Genomic DNA, 14,123 nt, shown 5'->3' on the forward strand with positions numbered 1-14,123 from the left:
TTGCATGCGCGGGTCCGGTGCCCCGGCTTTAGGCAATTGAAGCATAGGGAAAGCTTCTTCACTTCTTTGTGGCGCAGCAACGGTGAGAGATTTCCGAATATCTTGCACGAGTATATTCCATGGCCCGCTGAGTGGCAAAAGACGCATACAGACGGGTCGGCGGAAGAGTTGGAAGCTACAAACGTTTTCTTAACCTGCGTATAGGAATGGTTTTTTCCCACCTGATCGCTACAAGCGTGTGTCGCTGTAGCATATTCCAACCGCTCCATTTTCTGGCAGCGTTGCTGCAAGAATTCGAAGAATTCCTCTGCGGTAGGTATAGCATCCGACGATGTGTGCTCCTCCCATTTGGTTTGCGTCTTCGAATCCAACTTCTGCAGCAGCATGTTGATGACCATGAATCCTGAAATCTCCTCAGCAGTTCCCAATGTCTGCAACGCTCGCATGTGTAAATTGACTGCATCCGAAAACTCCCGAAGCCTTTTACCAGAAGGCGAGTCTACCCTCTTTAGCCCAAGAATCTTCTTGATGTGTGCCTGGAAAACAAGTCTTTTGTTATTAAAGCGTTTATTAAGTATATCCAGAGCCGCACGATAATTGGCACTGGAGAGCTCTAACGATCGAACCGAATCCAAAGCCGCATCAGCGAGGCAAGAGCGAAGGTGCTGGAATTTCTCGATGTCACTGAGATCCGCATCCGCTTCAATCACCGATTTGAACATTGCCATAAAATCCGAGAACTCGACGTATCCACCAGAAAATTTAGGCACCTTCAGCTCAGGAAGTCGCTGCTTGTGAGCCATGATGATGGTACTATGTCCGGAATGGCTTGGCAGAGTCGTAGAATGGGCAGCGGCGTGTGACTGGCTTACTTCAACAGCAGCCAGCAACTCAGCTTTCAACGATATGAAAAGAGTATCGAAGATTTCGCGCAGCTCACTCCCAATCTCGTTTTGATCGAGAGCCTCCAACTCATTATAGGCCTTATTAAATTCCTCTCGAATTTCTGCCAACATATCAAGGCGCACCTCGACTTCCGCGGCGGTCAGCTTATCGATTTTATTCCCCGCGAAGGATTCGCCAAGCCTGTGCAATCGATCATATAATGACTGACTTTTACGCTTATACAGACTCAGTCTGGAATCAGCCACCACAATATTTCCGCCCGCGCCTGTATTCGGATCGTTGTCCATGTTAACCGTTGTGCAATTCGACACAACAACGGAAAATGAAATACCGCTTAAGCGACGATGTATAGACGCGAGAGCGAGAATGCAAGACACGAAAAGTCAAGAACCGCGGCTGCAGCTGCGCAGAGAATGAGAGATTCGACGCTTAAAGTACCGGAATTTGTCTATAAATATTCCAGCCGCACTCTCACTGAATTTGCACTTTAAACTGTTTTTCAACGTGCACCCAAATGTATTTGTTGGTAGTTAAACTACCCAACAACAAAATATTGTATAAATAATAAGTGTTTTAACGGAACGCGATTGAGCAATGGTTTTATATCACGTCGGGGTCACCAATGTTTGAGATGCCAAGCTTTTTTAGCACCTATGTGTTTCAAAAATGAAAAGAGATTTCGGGTTAAACCTTATAATTCGTATTTAATCTTGGTGGCTTAGCGGAAGCCGATTGCTTGCTATTGCCAGATAAACCTTATGCGAGATCGATATGCAACCAATGCGCAGAGGGGTTAGCATAGAACTAAACTATAGACGACGGCGTTAGATCAAAGTGATTGCCGAAGTGGCGGCAGCAGATCAAAGTAGTTGCCGAAGTGGCGGCGGCAGAGAGCCCCTTTAGCGGGAGAGCGCAGCAGCTCTGCAGAACGTCAACGTTTTACAACATAGGCGGCTCTCTCTGCTCATACAATAATAATGTTAAAGTTACGGTTATTCTTCAGCGGCTGGCCCGATCAAGTATTTTACAATATTTATATAAAGGGAGGGACACGCTCCAAAATTTCTCCCACTTGCATCATAATATTTTCGTTGCGTTGTAGTTGCATATATAAAAAACAAAATAATTATGCAATACAAATTCTGTGTGTGTGTAGTATGTGTGTGTTTCTCACTAACTGTTAAATATTAATTAAACTTAAAGTAAAACTTTTAGTATATAATTAAATATTTTCTTTATGCGGCTTACATTTTTCACAATCTTATTAGTTGAATGCGTTTTAGTTATTTTTTTGGCCGTGCCACCTCTGACACGCCCCTGTCTGTCTACTGGACCATCAAACTGGCGATTTCGATGGTGACACATGGGCCCAGAGAGGTTTGCAACAGAGGCGCGGACATTTCATTCGAATGTTTTTAGTTTTTTTCTAAATATTTTTCGATATCTTTTTTGTTTTTTCTTTTTTTAATTATTGTGTTTTTGTATTCTTTTACTTGCCTTGGAGCACCTTGGAGTGTATTTTTCATTAATTTACGCATGTTTTCTCATCGTTTCGTTTATAAGTATATACAAATTATAATTTTAGAAACATGTAAAACTAGTGAATGGGGGCAAAGGACATTACAAATTAGTAGTAGCAATAGGTAGTGTAGTATTAGTATTAGTAGTACTCGTAAGTAGGTTGCTTCTCTGATCAACTTTGTGTGCTAACTATATGTCTGCGCTCATCTCATCTACATATGTATGTGTCTTTTACAAAACATATACTATACTCGCGAGTGGCATAAACGTCTATAAATTGTCTCGCTCATCCACTCCTTAGGGGCACTTTAAAGTTAGTCTCAACAGAACTTTGTGCTGTGTGTGTTCCTGCTACATTCATTGCTAATGTAGTCTCTCTCACGATTATTGAGGAGTTTATTGGGGGTTTAGTTTAGAACATCAGTGCGTAGTTAGTACATAAGTTTGTTTGTGGTGTGTATGGTTTAAATATTGGCATTCTTCGTCCTTATATTTTCTCATTTCTCCATTCTATAGCCGAAACGGTTCGCGCTTCTCCGTCGTTGTGGTACCGCGCGCTGTGCGATGCATTGTCGAGCTGAATGTCGGCTCCGCCGAACTCTTGCGCGGAGTCTGCATACCCGACGGGGTCGTGCTTCCGCTGATGTTCCGCCTAAGGGCAGGGGATTGTAAAGAAAATCGGTTAGTCAATGGTTCTCAACTTATTTCCAAAGCATATAACAATAACAGAAACATAAGTAGTATAACGGTAGACTAGAAAATATTGTTGAAAATGTTGACTTGGAATCGAATGAGGGTATCTTAATCGGTATCCGTGATGGGCGGCTTTAGTTGTGGGGATGGTAAGTACAACAATACGAGTAGTTAGCATATAAGAAACCATAACCACTGATCATCCTGCGCTATATCATGTGATGCCTTATGACTAGCCTAAGCTTATGAATTTGTAATTATGTTAAGTGTTGTCTGGAGAGGGGTATTACCTAATTGGTTTGAAGCCGAAGCCTGTTAGTGCTGGTATACTGGATGATCTACTCATGCCTCCGTTGCTGTTTCAGTAAATATTGTTTTTTGTTGTTGTTTTTTTATAGGAAATTCAGGCATAGGAGGTTTTTTTGTGTTTGTTTTAGTTGCGTTCAAGCAAATTTCAAATTTTTTAAAATGCCAATTGGAGTTGTTTGTTAGCGTATCATGATGGTTGGTTGTTTGTTTGTGTGAGTTGTGTTGGTCAAAAGTTAATGCGGTAAACCGAAAACAATGTGGAAAATAAAAGGTTTAAATTAATAAGATTTGTTGTTTGATTTTGTGTCCCACTTTCCCCAATGTTCCCCACTCGGAAAGGTGCCATGGCCAAGCAACTGTCACCAAAATCATACCTTGTGGGTGCTGGACTGGCCGAGCCGGAGGCGGTTTTGCGGGTGATAGTGCTAGAGCCGTTCAGGCGACTGCCTGGCGTGGTGCTGGTCACTGATAGTCGCGCTGGGCGTGGCGTAGTGCCGCTGGCGGTGCTTGCTGTTGACGGTTTCCGTTGCGGAATGCGTGACGGCGTGTGATCGTCTACGGGAATAAAAAGAGGTATAAATTGTGCTTGGTCGTTTAAAGATCCGAATCCGCATCTGTAGCTTACCCGTGCTATCCAGCGACAGCGTGGAGCCATGTCGCGATGGTGGCTTCGATCCTTGTCTGCTGAGCGGGCGTGAGTTGGGCTTGGAGCCGGCACGAGAGCCTCCTGGCGTGAGGCCTGTGCGTGTGCTCGTGTAGGTGACCTTGCGCGGCGTGTACCGGCCCGAGGGTCCACCGTGGCTGCCCTCGTTGTCGCTCAGAGAGTCGGGAGTGCTGGCCGAAAGTGACGAGCGCGATGGCCGCGACATGGGAATCGAGCGAACCGATCGCTCGCGGACCTGTGTGGAAGAGAGCTAACGATTAGATGTGATCTTTTGAACGATCCCCCCTCTAGACCCGCTGAAAATGGAACCGATTTAATTTTGATTCTCCTCCTTCTGTGGCTTCTCCGGCTCATCCTTCTCTCACTCCGCCGCCAATCATTGGACAATGGACTTACCCAGTGTGTTGTTGGATGACAATGCAGCACATGTGGACTCAGCGGGACCGAGCGGCTGGTATTGCATCGGACGAATACTGTGCCGCCGGCACCCATGTGTATGGGAAAGGCGCATGGAACTTGGTCTTGTGCACGGCTTTTCTCAAAGATTGGCATTAATTCGGCCAAGTGCTCATCAGCTACATGTATAGAAATCAATTTTGGATACGTTTAGCCAACATTGAACAGCAAAGGGCAGCTGGCAAACGGCATATGATCATTTAAGCCATGGACAACAACCTAACAACCTAGCGCCTAACAACCTCAATAGCCTCGTGGCCTCATAGCCTCAGGTGCGTAAACGGGGTGTACTGTACTCTAGCATGAACTCAAAAGGTCGCAAAAACTTAACATTTAATCGAGTACAAAAACGAGGGGGAACGTTGTGAGTATAACTCTACGGTTATACCCGATACTTAGTCAGTATGGCTCTCCTCCGGCAGACGCCGGAGAGACAGAAAATCAGTCTGAGCGTGACGTCGGGCGCTGCGTAGCCACTGCAAATTGATTTGTTCCTATTGGCTATAAAAATGATCTGATCTGATCCAGATTCAGCAATCTGATAGATATGGTCATTATCTATGATTTTGCGTTTTCAGTTTTCTCGAATGTGCAATATTGTGGATGCAACAGATTTTCGTTCTTTGTGTGGGCGGAAGGGGGTGGGGCGAAATTTTAAGATACACGTTTTATAGTAAGATCTAACAGGAGTGCGGATACCAAATTTGCTTACTCTAGCTTTAATAGTCTCTGAGATTTTTGAATATCCCCAGATTTTCGTCCTTTGCGGGGGCGGAAGGGGGTGTGGCGAAATTTTGAAACAAACTAGTCTCGGTCCGATATATTAGGAGTGTGGATACCAAATTTGGTTGCTCTAGCTTTTGTAGTCTCTGAGATCTAGGCGCTAATGTTTTACTCTAAGCAAAGCCGCCTATGCTACGTGTGTGTTAGAGAGAGACAGGGCGAGAAAAAATGAAATTGTTTTCTTGATGCTGGCTATAATAATAATACGATCCGCAGTCTTAAAGATATGGTCATTCTCTACAATTCTACGTTTTTGGTTTTCTCATATCTTTAAAATTGTGGATGCCACAGATTTTCGTCGTTTGTGGGGGGGGAAGTGGGCGGGGCGAAGTTTTGAAATATTTTTGTAGCAGTGACATATCACAGAAGTCTGGATCCAAAACATCGTTGCTCTAGCTCTTATAGTCTTTGAGCACTAGGCGCTGAAGGGGACGGACAGACGGACAGACGGACGGACGGACAGACGGACAGACAGACATGGCTCAATCGACTCGGCTATTGATGCTGATCAAGAATATATATACTTTATGGGGTCGGAAACGATTCCTTCTGGACTTTACACACATCCACTTTTACCACAAACCTAATATACCCCAATACTCATTTTGAGTATCGGGTATAATGAATAGAGAGGCAACAACAATATATATGTACGTATAAGTAAAATTATACAAATCGATATGAACGAGTATGTTCTCATGCAGATATACAACAAATAAAGAGTCGGCGGCGCAGCAGTTTTGGCGAGAGCTTTGTCAACAACACACACAACGAACGAGCCCAGAACGAAAGGCTTAAGATCTTACCTCGTGCCCTTAAAGGATGTATGGATGGATGGATAGAGAAGGTTGGTGGGTGGACAGGATTTGAATATCGGTTTCACTCTCCTGGTACTTGGTACTCATTACTCGTTACACGTTACTCGTTACCCGTTTAACTCTTCAGTTTCTGTTTTTGATTTACCTTGATGATGGGACCTTGTCCACTCATATATGGCGGCAAGTTGGAGCTGCCGCCATTGTGGGCATGGGGTGAGGAGGTGGCAGTGGCGGCTGCATTGGGCGTGGAACGTCTGGGCGTGAAGGCGGCCATGCTCTGCGAGACGCCATCGGCCAATATGAATTGTTCGCGTAGCTCAATGTTAGTGCGTCCCTTGGCTGCTCCGAGGCGGTAACAGTGTGGCGGTTGGCGGTAGCGGTTGAGGATGCGATTGCGGTTGCGATGCGAATGGTGGTTTTTTATATATATGTGCAGGTATGACCGTTAGCACACACACGCACATATATAGACACCACACACACACACACACACAACAAGTGCGGTCGTGTTTGCAAGCGAGCTCCGAGTTTTTCTACAAACAAAATCCGTATCACGCCTGGAATCAAAACAGAAGACGGCTCAAGTCGGGCTTTCAGCGTCCCGTACTCACTGCGCATGGTGGCTGGCGGCGGAGACTTCCCAGTTGGTTGCAGGGGCAAACGCAGACGTGCAGATAGGCCAGGGGGGGGTGATCGTTGGTTTTGGCGCATTTCTCTATCCATCGTGTTGGTGGTAGGAAAATAAAAACAACTTTCACTCAAATCGCTTCACTTGCCTCGATTTATATTCACGGATCAGCTGATCGAGCAGAGGTGCTTACAGCACGGAGTTGCCGGACAGCGTAGGAGAGTCATAGGGTTGCCAGATAGGGCCAACCAGTTTGAAAGTTGAGCGCCAAGCGGAAAAACGAGGCTGCCCGCCATTTCAAATTTTAAATTTTAAATTTCTAATTTCAAAATCGTATTTGGCAGTTACAAACAGGAAGAATGGAGGAGGAGGAAAAGCGGGTCTTTGAGAGGAGAACTAGCCTGCAGCGTTCCCCACCACAGTGGCAGACGCCCCGAGGCATTTGGCCCAGGGAGCAGGCAGTTGAGAAGCCGGCCCAGCTAAGCCTTGGTACCGGAACTCCACTTAAGGCGCCCCTTAGAGTGCTGCCAGCACTGACTGTGTCTGCACCAGCAGAAGTCCCTGTCAATCCCTTTGACTTCAGCAGTGCTTCCACAGACAAAAGCGGTACAGGACCAAAGGCCGACGGAGATCTGCGGTCGATCCTGGCTTCGCTGGTAGAAAAGTCGACGGAATTGGCGAAGATGCTGAGGGACGCCCGTTATCTCAACAAGGAGATGAAAGAGTTGGCGCAGAACGTGGTGAGGATGCAAAAGTCCGCGCTTCACAGCTTCGACGCAAAGTTTCAGAGGAAGGAGAGGGTGGAGCGGCGTGATCAGGAGACGCAGTGCTCCCCTCAACGCGATGCGCCGAAAAGGAAGCTGGACAAGCCGACGAGGAGCTCGCCGAAGAGGAGAAACAATATGAGTGGCCATCCCACGTTGCAGTCCCGCGAACAACCGGCAAGGAAGACCGAATCAGCTGCACCTACCGAAGGTGAATGGGAGAAGGTGAAGAGCAGAGCGCACGCCCGGAAGCCAAGGCCCCGTCCGGATGTTATTATCATCGAGCCAAAAGGGGAAATGACTTACGCGGAGATCCTTAACCTCGTCACCCGCAACCAGAGCGAGAAGATGAAGAAGGTCGGCGAGAGTGTGAGCAGAGTGAAGCGAACAGCCAAAGGTGCTCTTCTATTGGAGCTCAAAGACGCCTCGAAGGAGACCGCGCAGCTGCTTCGCGAGGACATAGGCACTGTCCTAGGAGGCAAGGCGGAGGCGCGAGCACTCACCCAGCAGACGAGGCTAGAGATGCTCGACTTGGATGAGATGGCTACCTCGGAGGACGTGAGGAAGGCCTTCAGCGAGCAAATGGGGATTACACTCGATGTGGACGCCATTAAGAGTTTGCGCCCAGGCTTTGGTGGTACCCAGCGGGCTATTATTTGCCTGCCGGCGACCCTTGCGACGAAGGCGCTATCCGTTGGTAAGGTTAAAGTGGCATGGTCCGTCTGCCGCATACGGGAGCGAAATCTGCCGTTAAAGTGCTTCAGGTGCCTTGAGATCGGCCACGTTGCACTTAATTGCAAAAGCTCTGTAGACAGAAGCGGGTGGTGCTTCCGCTGTGGGTCTGAGGAGCACAAGATAAGCGACTGCCACAATGAGGCAAAATGCTTCCTCTGTGTCGGAAAGGGCAAGCCCCACTCACACGTAGCTGGTAGCCACAGGTGCCCCATGGCACCCAAAGAGAAGGCAAGTCAAAACGCTGGACATGGTTAGGTTTTACCAAATAAACCTAAACCATTGCGAGGCTGCCACAGATCTGCTCTCTCAGTCGGTGCGTGAAATGAGATCGGACGTTGCAATAATTAGCGAACCATACATTTCCCCCGAGGATGGATTCTGGGTCCAAAGCTCCTCAGGAAAAGCAGCAATATGGGCTTGCGGTAAGCCTCCTCTGCGGCCCTCAGTGTGCGCTGAGTTCCGACATTTCGTCAGGGCAAAACTGGGGAACTTATGGATTTACAGCTGCTATCTCCCCCCAAGCTTGAGCCGTCATAGCTTCGCTGCGGCGATGGACGAATTGGCCGACGACGCCAGGCACCACAAACCAAATGTGATTGCTGGCGACTTCAATGCTTGGGCCCAGGAGTGGGGCAGTGACATCTCCAGAAGCAGCAGCTCGGACGCCATATACAAGGGACACGTACTGCTTGAGGCCTTCGCTGCGTTGGACGTAGCATTGCTGAATCAGGGGACCGCGAATACCTTCAACAGGGGTGGCTCTGGGTCAGTCATCGACCTTACATTCGCCTCTAGCAGCCTTTCCCCTCTGTCCACCTGGCGCCTGGGGAACCACTATACGGCCAGCGACCACGAGGCAGTGGTGTTCTCGATAGGCGGAGATGGTGGTTGCAGACTGACCAGGGCAACGCAGACAAACCGGAGAGCAGCCTACAATCCCGAATCAATGCGGATTCCAAGGTTCTTGGAGGCGCTGAGGAATATGGAGGTCGGAGGCTCAGCTCAACAGATGGTCAACCAGCTTCTGGAGTCCCTACTGCTCGCATGCGATGCCAGTATGAGTCGCAAGAGGCCATTCAAGGGTAAGCAATCGCCGACCTATTGGTGGAATGACGAGATCCAGGAGGCCAGACGCACTTGCCTGTCAGCTAGAAGGCGATATCAACGGGCTCGCAGAAGGAGTGGCACTAGCTGGCCAAGGCTACAGGCGGAGTACTGCGGAGCTAGAAAAGCCCTAAAGAACGCCATCAAGGAGAGCAAGAGGGAGTGCTTCCTGCAGCTTTGCGACTCAGCCGAGAAGGATCCGTGGGGACGTGCCTACAAGACGGTAATGAAGCGAATTCATGGCAGCAACGCGGGGTCGCCGTCTGACCCAGACCAGTTGCGGACGATTGTTGAGGCATTGTTCCCATCCGGGGCTCACGGTCTTGCCAGCAGTGCCGTCGCACACCAGCCTGCATACTCGGTCGAACCGGTCACGGAGGACGAAATCGTCGCCCTGGCCCAAAGCTTAAAGGCCAAGAAGGCTCCAGGCCCTGATGGAATCCCCAACCGTGCGGTAAAACTGGCGATGGCATACAACCCGCACGAGTTTGCTAAGGCATTCACGCAGTGCCTGCGGGAAGGACTATTTCCGCCGCAGTGGAAGTTGCAACACCTGGTGCTCTTGCCAAAGCCAGGAAAGCCGCCGGACGATCCCTCCTCGTTTCGACCGATTTGCTTAATCGACTCGCTGGGGAAGACTCTGGAACAGATAATCCGTAGAAGACTAGACAACGCCGTCGAGGATGCTGGGGGACTTTCACCAAACCAATACGGCTTCAGGAGTGGGAGGTCAACGGTGGACGCCATAGGCAGGGTAGTTGACATAGCCTCCAAGGCAGTGGAGGGAACTCGATGGAAGGGCGGCAAGAAGGAATACTGCCTGATTGTCACCCTAGACATCAGGAACGCCTTCAATACGGTGAAGTGGGAGTGCATCCTGGACTCACTTAACCGGCGCGGTGTACCCCAATACCTTCAGGCAATCGTAAGGAGCTACTTCGCGGGAAGACTGCTGGAGTATAATACGGAGGCCGGCGCGCAGACTCACGGCATAACGGCAGGAGTTCCCCAAGGATCAGTGATGGGTCCCCTATTATGGAACATTGCCTACGATGGAGTCATGAGATTAGCTCTTCCAGGCGGATGTCAGCTAACCTGCTACGCAGATGATGTCGCCCTGACGGTGGTGGCCAAGCACCTGGACGTCGTCGAAGCAAATTGTGACACCGCAATCCAGCTGATTGCAGACTGGCTCCGCTCTGCGGGACTAGAGATAGCCGCTCATAAAACCGAGGCAGTATTGGTGAGCACCCGTTCGACTGTGGAGACCGCTCACATCAGGGTTGGCGACCAGAGACTATCGTCGAAACGAGCCATGCGGTATCTGGGCGTGATGATCGACACCAGGCTCAGTTTCCGTGAACACCTAAGCTACGTCCAGGAGAAAGCGGCAAACACGAGTCGGGCGCTGTTCCGAATACTGCTGAACACCCGTGGCCCGAAGCAGGAGAGGAGGATTCTGCTGACCAGTGTAGTCCGCTCAGCCATGACCTATGCAGCAGACGTATGGGCGGATGGAATTAAAGTTGCCAGCTACGCTAGGGGCGTAAAAGCCACTCATCGCCTCTGCGCGCTCCGGATCTGCTGCGGCTTTCGGACCATATCCGACGACGCTGCCCTAGTACTGGCGGGTGTCCTTCCAATTGACCTTCTGGTGCTTGAGGAGAGGGCCGTGGCCGAGGCCATCCGGGCCGGCGCGGCAAGGAGAGACGCGCGCAAGCAGGCCCGTGAAGGAAGCCTCAGAGCATGGCAAAGCCGCTGGGACGGCTCTGATAAAGGACGGTGGACACACCGCCTGATTCCGGATGTACGATATTGGATCGGCAGGCGACACGGGGTGGTCAATTTCCATTCCACACAGCTTCTGAGCGGACACGGCTGCTTCAGCCATTACCTTTGGAGGTTCGGCCACGAGAACTCGCCGAACTGCTCGTGGTGCGGCGACGCCACTGAAGACGCTGAGCACATCATTTTTCAATGTGGGCGCTTCTCACTTATTAGGGAGGAGTTGTGGCGAGCCGCCGGCGGGCAGCTCACGCCGAACAACCTGATCGAGAAGATTGTGGAAGACCCCATGGTATGGTCGGCCTGGAGCAACTTTGCAGCCGGCGCCATGAAGGAGCTGCGTAGGTGCGAGCGCCGAAGGAACGAGAGTGGCTAGGAGGAACCATGGTCCCTGCGAAGCAATGCTTTGCGGCCGTCCCGCAGAGACCCGGAACTTCCTGCCGGTCTCTCCAACTCAATACAGCTCCCTGTCTAGCTTTAGTTAAGTCCCAGGCTTATAAAATTTAATAAAATTAAGAGTTAATACAGAAAAAAAAAAAAAAAAAAAAAAAAAAAACACAACACAAACACATACACGATAGAGGCGCACGAGTATGTTTTCGGGCAATGTTTGTTGTAGGGCGAACATATAAACAACAACAATAACATCGAAATATCGTTACCGCAAGGTAGTATTGTTACATATTTTCAGTGTTTTTGGTATGTTTGGTATTTTTTGTGGGCACAGGCGGGTGCATCGGGCGTGGGAGTGGGCGGCGCAAGCGAAGAGTATACATATTTATCGGGATCATTTATTCAATATTCAATCATTTTCGGTATTTCGGTTAAATAAATAACGGAAAAGTACCATTTGGAAAAAAAGAAAAAGGGGGAAACATAAAATTTGATTAGTAAAAAACGAAACAAAAACAAATACACAAATTCAATTGTTAACTAATTTGGCAAATAGAAGTAGCAGACGAGACGGAAAACGAAATCTGGTGAGGCTTCAAACATAAAATGCGTGACATGAACGTACTGCCTAGAGCCTACGGTACACCGGTGCTGTTAGTTAACAGCAGGCGCGACTGTAGCCGCTAAGCAGAATGTTAGTTGGAAAGCGAAATAGTAGGTTAACAAAATGAAAAGCATGCATTAAAGTAGATTTCTTTAGGTGTAGTACATATAATAGTTATTTCAGCTAACACTAGGCGTTGCTGGAGATACCCGGTTAATAGCACTATCTAAAAGATACAGTTGAAAGGTTGGCTAGTTATGGGTGGGAGTGTGAGTTGTATGGGTGAGTACAGTAAATGGCGAAACCCTAGGCGAGGCTGGGCTTTGGATTTAATTGGGTTTTTGGTTGCTGATTTCGTTTGGTTATTGTGTATGAGGCGGCATAGGCGCGGGCTGGATGGCGATAAAAACAAACTGATTATCAAAAGGCGCGCGCTGTTAATTTGTAGCTTTATTTAGGCAACTTTTGGACCAAAATTATAGTAGAGTAGATGAGGTTTAATCGATGGTCAGAACTGTTTAAAGGCTGTTGTTTTATTTTTCCAGGAGGTGTTGTTTTTTAGGCACAATATTTTATTGCTGGTTGGTTGTTGGTTGGTTAAATGATTATATCCGTTTGGTATTATTAATATTTAGCATTAAATCATAATTAGTTGTTAAGCACAACTGTACCTAGATGTGAAATGCATGTATCTGGATAGACAAAATGCATGTGGAATGCGGGGTGGCATGTTTAAGATGTGGACTACAAGATTACACTAGAATATTATTGTAGATATGGATGGATATGGATATACGAGTATGTGGGCGATTGGGACTGGTTTACTGAATACTGATGATGCTTCATGGAATGGATGAAGATCAACAAATTTCGAAATTGTGTGTGTGTGTACGCAACACAACTACATATGGTGTTTTTGGATAGCTAGAAAGATTAGCCGAACCGGTTCGTTCGCAACTTACCGCGACAAGGATCGTTCTTCTGCAGGAATTCATCAAGGGCCACCCAGCCGCCGCCCACGCGCACCATAACAGTGCTGCGCAGGATGCGAACCAGGCGCAGTTTCTGCGAATCTCCAAACTGAAAAAGAGGAAATCAGGACCCTGTTGGTTGGACAGTAGTTGGACGAACTTACTCTGTACTTTCCCTCGCCCACTTGGAACACACGGAACTTCTGTCGGCACGTGCAGAGCATGACCAGACGCTTCACTTCATCGTGTATCTTGTCCGAGTCGTTGGCTGGCTTGCGCTCTTGCCAGTCGGGCCTCAGGGCGGCAATGAACTCCTGCCAGTCAATAAGGCCCTCGCCATTGCGATCGAAAAGATCGGCCACGGCCTTCATTTCCAAGCCAGATGTGTCGAATTCTGCCGTAAATTGAAGGCATCAGTAATGTACTTTCTGTATATGGTTGCAAAAAGTTGGAACTTACTCGTGTTGAGTATTCCGTCGATGAAGACATCGCGTGGTATCATGCCATTGTTGTCCTTGTCCATTTTGCGGAACAGATCCGTCAAGCGCGACTTCTTGTGATTCATGTACTTGAGGAACTAAGGAACAGAAACAGGAATAGCATAAATAATATTGAGTCGGTTGTGCTTTTAGCTTAGACTGAAGCTTTGGATACTTACGCGCTTGCGCCAATCGTCCCAGCTAAAGTTGCGAGCACGCTCCACGTCCTTCAGATACAGGAGATGATCGTTGAGCAGACGCTGGCGCTCCCATGAGAGCATCCAGACATCGCGCCACTTGGTCCACAGAAGCTTGGCGCGTGGCGAACGGAATTCAAGTTCGGGTCCAGTGGAGCTAATTCAAAATGGAGGAGAGGAGAATGGGAAATTATAGCGGAGCCTAAGCCTGAGATGATCCAAAAGGATGATCCAATCCGAAACTACATAAGAAACCCGAGCACTAGAGATGCACAGCTTGAGAGATGCACTGGAAAGATGTGTTGGGGTGCAC

At 48.5% G+C, this 14,123-nt stretch overlaps 1 pseudogene; it reads right to left on the reverse strand.

Annotated features, from left to right (window-relative positions):
• Positions 1 to 2,174: 2,174 nt before the first annotated feature.
• Positions 2,175 to 14,123, reverse strand: part of LOC117189973 — a 111,455-nt pseudogene continuing 99,506 nt past the window's right edge.

The sequence above is a fragment of the Drosophila miranda genome (assembly GCF_003369915.1).
Source record: "Drosophila miranda strain MSH22 chromosome Y unlocalized genomic scaffold, D.miranda_PacBio2.1 Contig_Y1_pilon, whole genome shotgun sequence".
NCBI lineage: Eukaryota > Metazoa > Arthropoda > Insecta > Diptera > Drosophilidae > Drosophila > Drosophila miranda.